Below are 8,221 nucleotides of genomic sequence, written 5' to 3' on the forward strand. Positions count from 1 at the left end.
TCAGATCTTCCCTCTTATAGTCTCTGTGACCTTGAGCAAGTAACTGAGCTTCTCTGCTCCTCAGTTTCTTCGTCCGCAAAATAGGGGTCCTAATGGTAGTATTATTGTCAAGATGAAGTAAAATAGTTTATTTTGAAGTCTTTGCAACAGTCTTTGGCATAGAAAACATGCTTATGTGTTATATGTTATTTTCCTATTATTGTTGCTGTCTTTCCCAAGTCAGTTACAGCTGGAGATTTTAAAACAACTGTCCTTTGTGTTGCCTGACTGCATTTGTGGCACAGAGAGAAAAGAGAGAGACCCTTTAAAACACTTAAATATCATTCATCCGTTTGTTTCACAGGCAAATCTTTTTGTGTATTAAGGAAGGAAATCGGAAGGTAAGTGCCCACTGTTTTTAAACTTGGGATGAGGTATTTTTAAACAGTTTTCAATTTACTTAAGACTTTTAACACAGCTAATATTAGTCAGAACTGAATGTCTGAGAATGAGGTTAGTGTTCTGCATAAACCCTGCTTTTAAAAAGCTCACACGAAGGGTCAAAGACCAGGAAATGCTCTCACTATAATTCTCATTTTCAGCTGAATTGGACATGGCAACAAGAATGCAGGCTTGAATCACATTATGTTCCAGGAACCTTTAACTTTGCATCATAATGACCTGCAGCCTAACAGAAGCAAATTGCGAGTGGTTTCAAAAGGAGAAACTCTAATTTATATTAAACTAGTATTATAACTTAAGCAGCTCGTTTTGAAAGCAAAACGAAAAACCTCATCATTCATGTGATGGCTCCTAAATGCATCCTTTACATTTTACCTGTAAAATGCTCTGTGTTTGCTGACAGGTTAAATGTACACTATACACAGAGAGCCAACATTTCTCTTTGTAACACCGCAGCAATCTTACTAGTTTTAGCAGCATTCTTATTTTCAGCTGTCTCCATTGTCTTCTAAACACCATAATTAGAAGCTTGAAAAGCTTACAACAACCAAACCCAATAAAGTCTCATTATGAACAAAATATTCTACTGTGGCTCAACAAGTGACCTTGTGTAGTCCAACGTGATGAAGCCTTCAGACTTCCTGCCCCATTAGGGCTTCAGGTACATATAAAAGTTTCCCTTCCAGTTTGATTTAGCAACTCCATGCAAGTTTAGTTTCTTGGTCATAATTAATTTCTTACTGGTCTCTTTGTTTCGTTTTGTGCACAGAAAAGAAAACCTGTGTGTTGGAAGGGGTTCAGAGTATCTCCTCTTGGTGGAGTGGTGATTTATAAATGAGTTGAATGAGGGAATCAATGAGTAGAGAGCTGAAATAATTAAACAGTGTGACTCAAGTAAATAGAAAGGGGGGTGATTCTAGGGCCCAAGATAATAGGGCCTATTTAGGGCCCAGTGACTTTTTAATTTGATGCTTAGCATATTTTCCCATTCGATTCAAGTCTTCTTGAACTGTATCCAAAAGTGAACCCTTATGTGAGATATGATAAATATTATCGGTCATATACATATGAGTATAAATGAGTACATACTTTTTTTCTTTCATAAGGAGATAGAGAAAGCAGAGTGTTCTAGGTATCTAATGAGGGTTGAAGTAAGAAAAACTAAGTTAGGAAGATTAGAAAATGCCTCTTCTAGTCTCCTGTTTTACCTGAGATTGTTGCTAATTTGAATACTTTGCTTCACTATGTTGCCATGTCTTTTCATGTTGCCTCTAAGCCTGGAAATATTAGGTGGGGGAGAAGTGGATATGTTCTGGCATTCTATGTCTGTCTTAGGGAACACTTTCCCATAGCCAGGAAGACACAGAACTACTTGGTTATGAAATATTCACCTTTAAACCAAGCATGTGAAATGTGAAAATACATCTTTTATTTATTTTTTCTTTCTTTCCTATTTTACTGGTGAAACACTGAACTCTGAAAAATGGGTATGTCATGATTGATTTTAATAAATCCACTTATCTATCACATGTTTTCAATGTTTCCTGACTGTTTGCTAATTATCAAGCTTTATATCTCTTACTTCTCTGATCTTTAGTACCCATTGAAGTGTATCAGTCAGCACAAACCTCATGGAAGCTGCTAATCTCTGAAATCTCATCTCAAATTGGTCTCCCAACCAAGACCAGCCCCCAGTGACAACATTGCTTTTTCTCTCTTCACTTTTAGACTGAGCATAGAGGCAGATTCTCTTTTTCCTTTTCTCTCTCTTCTCTGCTACCTTTTCCCCAGAAAACACACAGCTGCACATGAAACCTGCAACTGACACTCATCCAAACAAGCGGAAAGTGACTTTTAGAGTAACTCTCCTCTGTAAGGCAGTGAGGTTCAAAATACAGTTCGAGAACTGTCCCCATGTCAGGTTCGTATCAGGGAAGTAGAAAAATGATCCACTGACTTGAAAACCTCTGGACGTTGCCAGGATTCTGCCTTTATAACAGGCTCACCAAGCATCTTGTAAGTTATTTAACCAGAGAGCCACTGCCTTGGGGATCTCATTCTCTACCAAACACTTATTCCAAAATAACATAATTAGTTAATCCAAAATTCTCTCTCAAAAGACAGGCACGTTATCACTTAAGTTCCTGAGTCTGGCACAGAGAGAAGGTGGAGAAAGGAGATTTTACTTCCACTGTACATGTAATTTTCACACCCACTTTCATTGTTATAGTTCCTGAGGAGAGATGTCAACATAGCGAGCTCTGAGGATGCAGGATGGCGACCCAGCTGATGCAGAATGGTGACCCAGCTGACCAAGGGGCACTGTCCTCCACCGGCTCACTGTGATGGCGGGGGGGGGGGGGGGGGGGGGGGGGGTGGGGGGGGGGCGGATGGAGGGGACTGCACCTTCCTGTCTGTCTACCTTGCTTGGCTTGGCTTTGGGACATTGCTTCCCAGGACAGTTCCCAATGTGAAATTCTCCCTGATTATAAAAATAAAAAGGAATCAGAACTGCTGCATCCCACTGACTTTATTTTTAAAAATCAAATAAAAGGTAAATGCCTGCTAAATGCAACTTCCCCATATTCAAATCTTTAAAATTGTGCTTTGGGCACCTATATTTTTCCAGATGGTTATTTTATCCTCATGCCTGTTTCAGATGATCCTTAGTAGCAAGGCTGGGTCTTTAGAAAACACTTTTTAAAAATATTTTTGTCTTCTTCTAACTGGATGTAGCCTGTAATCTGAAGATTCAGGACTTCTAATCAGTGTGAGATCCAGCAGAGAATGAAACGGAAAAGGTTCCTTGTTTTTGTCAATAACTTAAAAATTCAACAAAATCCTAACAACACGCTCCTGGCGACTGCAGAATCATTCCAGTGTGTGTGATGCTGTATTTAATTTGCCTTGTTTGGCAGGAACTCTTGAAGGACTTTGACTTTGACCTTCCTGGTGAGAAAAGCAGGGAAGGAGAAATTTTTAAAGAACAACTAAAATCAACCTCTAGGAAGGGATTTGAGAATGCAGCTAAATGTGGGTAGCGATGAACTTGATTGGATGAGTTAATGAAACTGAATGAGTTAATGGTCCCAAATTCTCCGCTGGTAAAGCCTCTGGATCTCATTTTTTGGAGATAGTTTTTCTATTAAAAAAATAATCCAGCCTTTCAGCATGACTTCTCAGGGCCTTAGAATTGAGGCACGGCGTGCCGTTTTAGTCTCGCAGCTCCACCAATCCCACACCTACATGATCTAGTCTTCGTTAATGATTTTGTTTATAGAACATGCCACATTCTCTAATGCCTTATTGTCTTTGCATCTGCTGCTTTTTTTTCCTCTGGAAGATGTTTCCTCTCTGCCACTCTCCTCACAACTGCTTCTCTTTACCATGTTTTGAATGAACAAATAAATCTCACGTGATGGACAGCTAAGAGCCATGCCAAGGGAAATTAGTTCTACCCCTGAAATATGATTGCATAAATAATAATTTTTTGTAGAAATAGATTGCCTAAAAATAAGCACTGATAGTTTTTACCTGTAAAGAACATGTATCCCAGATATCCTTGATTGCCATAGTTGTAAACAGTGCAGAAGGATGAGAACCAACAGATGAAACAAGGAGAATAGAGCAGGAGCCATAAACACCCACGGAGGCTCTGAGGGAAAAAAAAGTCCCCCTAAACTTTTGTGTCATCGCTTCACTGTTAAGGAAGTGGGGTGTTGGTCAGTGAACCTGGATAAAAGGCCCAGATTTCTATTCATGGTCACAAGAAACAGCAGGCAATTACGAGGACTATAGGTCTGTATAGATTTTAAAATACCTTCTCAAATTATTGAACATAGACTGGTCCACCCCTCTTTTTCCTCCTAAGGCTTTGACCTCTTTGAACCCATCAGATTTTTTTCCAGTCCTGACATCATGTGATTTTGAAATCTACTCTAATTCAAAGGCCCAAAGTGCATTTTTAAAGATTTGAATATGGGATTCAGCTGCTAAAGCCGCCTCTGCCTCCAGGTGTTGCTATTTTGAGAAGGTAAGGGTGAGGTGTGCTAGGCTTTTGTTCCCTCCACTCCACCAAGGCTGCTGCTGTCCAGGAGACAGAGCCAAACCCAGTGACCTATTTTAGGTCCTCTTCTTAGTTGGCCCATCAGTGTGTTGATTACTGAAGCCCTTTCTTGGTTTTCTTCTGATATCCTCTTTTTGATTCCTCATCATTTTCCAAACTCTTAACATTGGAGTGCCTACAGCTCAGTTTGTTAATATCGTCTCTTTATCTGTATTCACTCCCTAAGTGCCATCATTCAGTCTCATGGCTTTCATACTTGTGGATGGGGTCGCAAGAGTCGGACACGACTGAAGCGACTTAGCAGCAGCAGCAGCAGATGACTCCTAAATATGTGTCTCTGGTCCCAGTGAGGCACCTAAACCAGCTTGCCTGTGCACAAGAGCACATTTCTTTCTTACTCTGTATTCAATCACAGTGACCTCACCTTGGTAACTAGAAGTCAGCTATGAAAGGTATTTATACCAAAGAAATTGGCAATCTCTGCTACATATTGGACTTCTTTCTTTTCCTAGAAAGATAGTTGTTAAGCACTTTCCAGCCCACCATTTTTCCTGAACTTCCGATCCATGTACAGCAGTGTGTCTAGCTGCCTCCTGGATATATTCCTTTGCAGATCAAACATGTCTCAAACTGAATTCCTCTCTGCCAACTCTGTCATTCCCCCCTCAGCTTCCCCCTCAGTAAGTAGCAACTCCATCTTTTTAGCTGCTCAATTCAAAAATATTTTAGTCATCTTTGACACCTCTTTTTCTATCATATCTTATTGTCAAGTGCTTAGTAAATCCTATTGGATTTACCTTCAAAATATATCTAGCATATTCAAAATACTTACTCAGATGACCTCCATGGGATGCATGGATTAGATTCCAGAGGGAGGGAAAGAAGAGTTGTGTTTCTTGATAGAGCTGACTTGACTTCTTGCTGCCCTTCTCTGCTGCTGTGCTCCTCTCCTAGTTGACTAAACACTGAGTCTTCTTTGCTTCACTTTATAGCAGACTCCATTCACGTATCCTCTTACGTGCTTGTTTCAAAGAGAAATCAACAGCATGGACTATTTTTATCTGTATCACTCCTACATACAATCAACCACATGGGCGGTGTATGTGGATTCTCTATTTCTACCATTATTCTAGTTTATGCAACAAAAGGCAACAAGTCAAAGGTGGACTTCCCAGGAAGCTAATGAAGCGTAAGCTTCAGGATCACTTGCCTGGACTCATGTGAGGTCTGGGAATGGCAGGGAGGCCTAGAGTGTTCTAGGTGGGGAGGAAAAGCCAAGCTGCCACTTGAAAAGCAAGTCAAAGGTGCCAGTTATTGAAATCTAATTTGCTGATTATATAATACATGAAAAGAAAGTTAACACACAGTCTATCTAAATATATTTGAAATATTTAGGAGAGTTTTTTTAAAAAGCTGCTCAAGCCATCTTCCTGATTTCTGATCAAAAGAATTTAATCCTGATTTGATTTGAATCTTCCAAAGAGTTTATACTACACTGTTACATGATCTACATGTGTAACGGCAACTTTGACAACTCCCTGTTGAAATAAACTCAAAGCAATAATACAGCAATTATTATCCCAGAATATACTAATGGCATATAATGGGATTTCAGAAACATCAACCATTAACCTCTGCTCAACAATATTATCTTCTGAAGTATTACTTTCTTTTTTTCTCCTCTGGCACTAGCATTTTGGAAAGTTGTACTGACTCCATCCACCCAGAAAAGTACAGAGCAGGGAACAGGGGTTTTCAGACTGAGAATACAGAAAAACCACACTAACAGCCCAAGAGAATAATGTCCCTTTTTTTTTTTTTTTTTAAGTTTTCCAACTTTTACACTTCTCATTGGCTAGCCTTTGAATGGTTGAAGTGCAGATGGGTCATCTCCCTTAAATGTCACCCACTATCCTGTTAACAGCCAACAACAAAACAAACAGATGGCTAGAGAATGGGGTGGGGTGGAGGGCAGATGGAGAAGGCGGGAAGGCCTACTGGAAATAACTCAATTCTTGATTTAGCAAGTTGTGTGTATAGAACTCTGCTGGAAAAGTTCACAGGAGTTATACTTCTGGAAAGTCAGGAAGATTGGATTACATCTTTAAAATAATTGTTCAAATAAATGGACCAAAACACAGGAGAAGCCTGTATTGACTTTCTGTTTACCCAGAAGGGGGAGAAAAGTACAAAACAAGCTTTTCTTTAACTACAGTGGCAATCTTCTAATAGCAGCACTGACTGGCTCCAAAATACAGGACTCAGAGGTTGATAATCATCTTTCAGCTTGGGTTATTGCATGCAATTTTTCACATTCATTCAGCTTTCTTCATATAGCTCTTAGTAAAGTAACTCTGTTAACAATAAAAGCTTTTATGGAGCCCATTACATTGGAGAGCTAACCACTCCTGTTTTTTTTTCTCCTTCTTCTTCATCTTCTTTTTATTGGCTCCTTGGAATATTTATAGCTGCCTTTGTTCTCACTGCAAAGTTGTACATCTGGCTGCGTGTGGCCATTTTCGTTTTTTTGTTGTTGTTATGATTGGGTGTGAAATGGCTAAGCATGTGTGTATGTTTGAGTGGCTTCGTTTTTCCACACATGTATCTGTCTTTATCATCCTGTCATTGCAACTGTTCGTTGTATAGCTGTGGATTGTCCACCCCTGGACTCCTTCCACTGTGAGTTTCTTGACATAAAACTTTATGTGCTGCCATGCTACTTCTTCCTGATAAACAGGTTCTGTAGTGGAGGGAGCCTTGACTGAGATTGGGCTTCAGGAACAAGAGCTTGGCTCCCTGAATGAGCCAATCACACTAAATGAGCAGATCAGATTCCCTGGTTAAGAGTTTCACAGGAACTGACTTACATAAGTGGAGCAGGCACAGTCTGACCCGGAGGGAGAAAGAACAAGGGAGCTTATTCTGTATCCCAGCCTCATTGACACGAGCACAGCATGTGTGAGAAGACAGCCATCTTTACTGCTCCATTAAATGCATTTAGGCATTACAACATCAGCACCAAAGTCTCCAAACTCATACCGAACAACTCAGCCTTGTCATCCTCATGCCTCCGGCTATTAAGTCCATCCTCTTATCTGAAAGATGAGAGAGTGGTAGAGATGGCTGATCTAGAGCCAGGGTGTCTGGCTGAGTTATTTAACTCACCGAGTCTCAGTTTCCACACCTGCAAAATGGGAATAATAAAAATATTTACCTTATAGAGTGATAGAACTGAGCTAATACTAGTAAAGTGGGTAAAAGAATACCCGGCCCACAGTAAGATCTTAAAACACTGGATTTTATTAACCCTTTAGTTAGAATGTAAGTTCCGTGAGGATAAATTTGGTCTGTTTTTTCACTGCTTTATCTCTAGCACCTAGGACTTAGTAGGTGCCAATAGATCCTTGCTGAGGGGATTCCTCACCAGGTTAACTTAAGAACTTGTTCCTGGAGAGAATCAGGGAAAGGAGTTTCCTAAACATCATATATCAGGAAGCCATGGGCCTGGTTCCTGTTAAGTGCCTGCCCATTTAAGGAAAACTGGGTTGAAAGGGGTTCGGAGGTGCTCCACCTCTCGATATTGCTTCTAGGTCAGTAACTCTCAAACCAATCCAGAAGGCAATACAGGTAATTCCCAAATCCACAAAAATCCACTTCTATTTTTCTGGCTTCCTTACAGTAGAAGAACAGGAAACTGCCTTTCCCTCCCCAGCA

The sequence above is a fragment of the Bos indicus genome, chromosome 4, assembly GCF_029378745.1.
Source record: "Bos indicus isolate NIAB-ARS_2022 breed Sahiwal x Tharparkar chromosome 4, NIAB-ARS_B.indTharparkar_mat_pri_1.0, whole genome shotgun sequence".
Lineage (NCBI taxonomy): Eukaryota > Metazoa > Chordata > Mammalia > Artiodactyla > Bovidae > Bos > Bos indicus.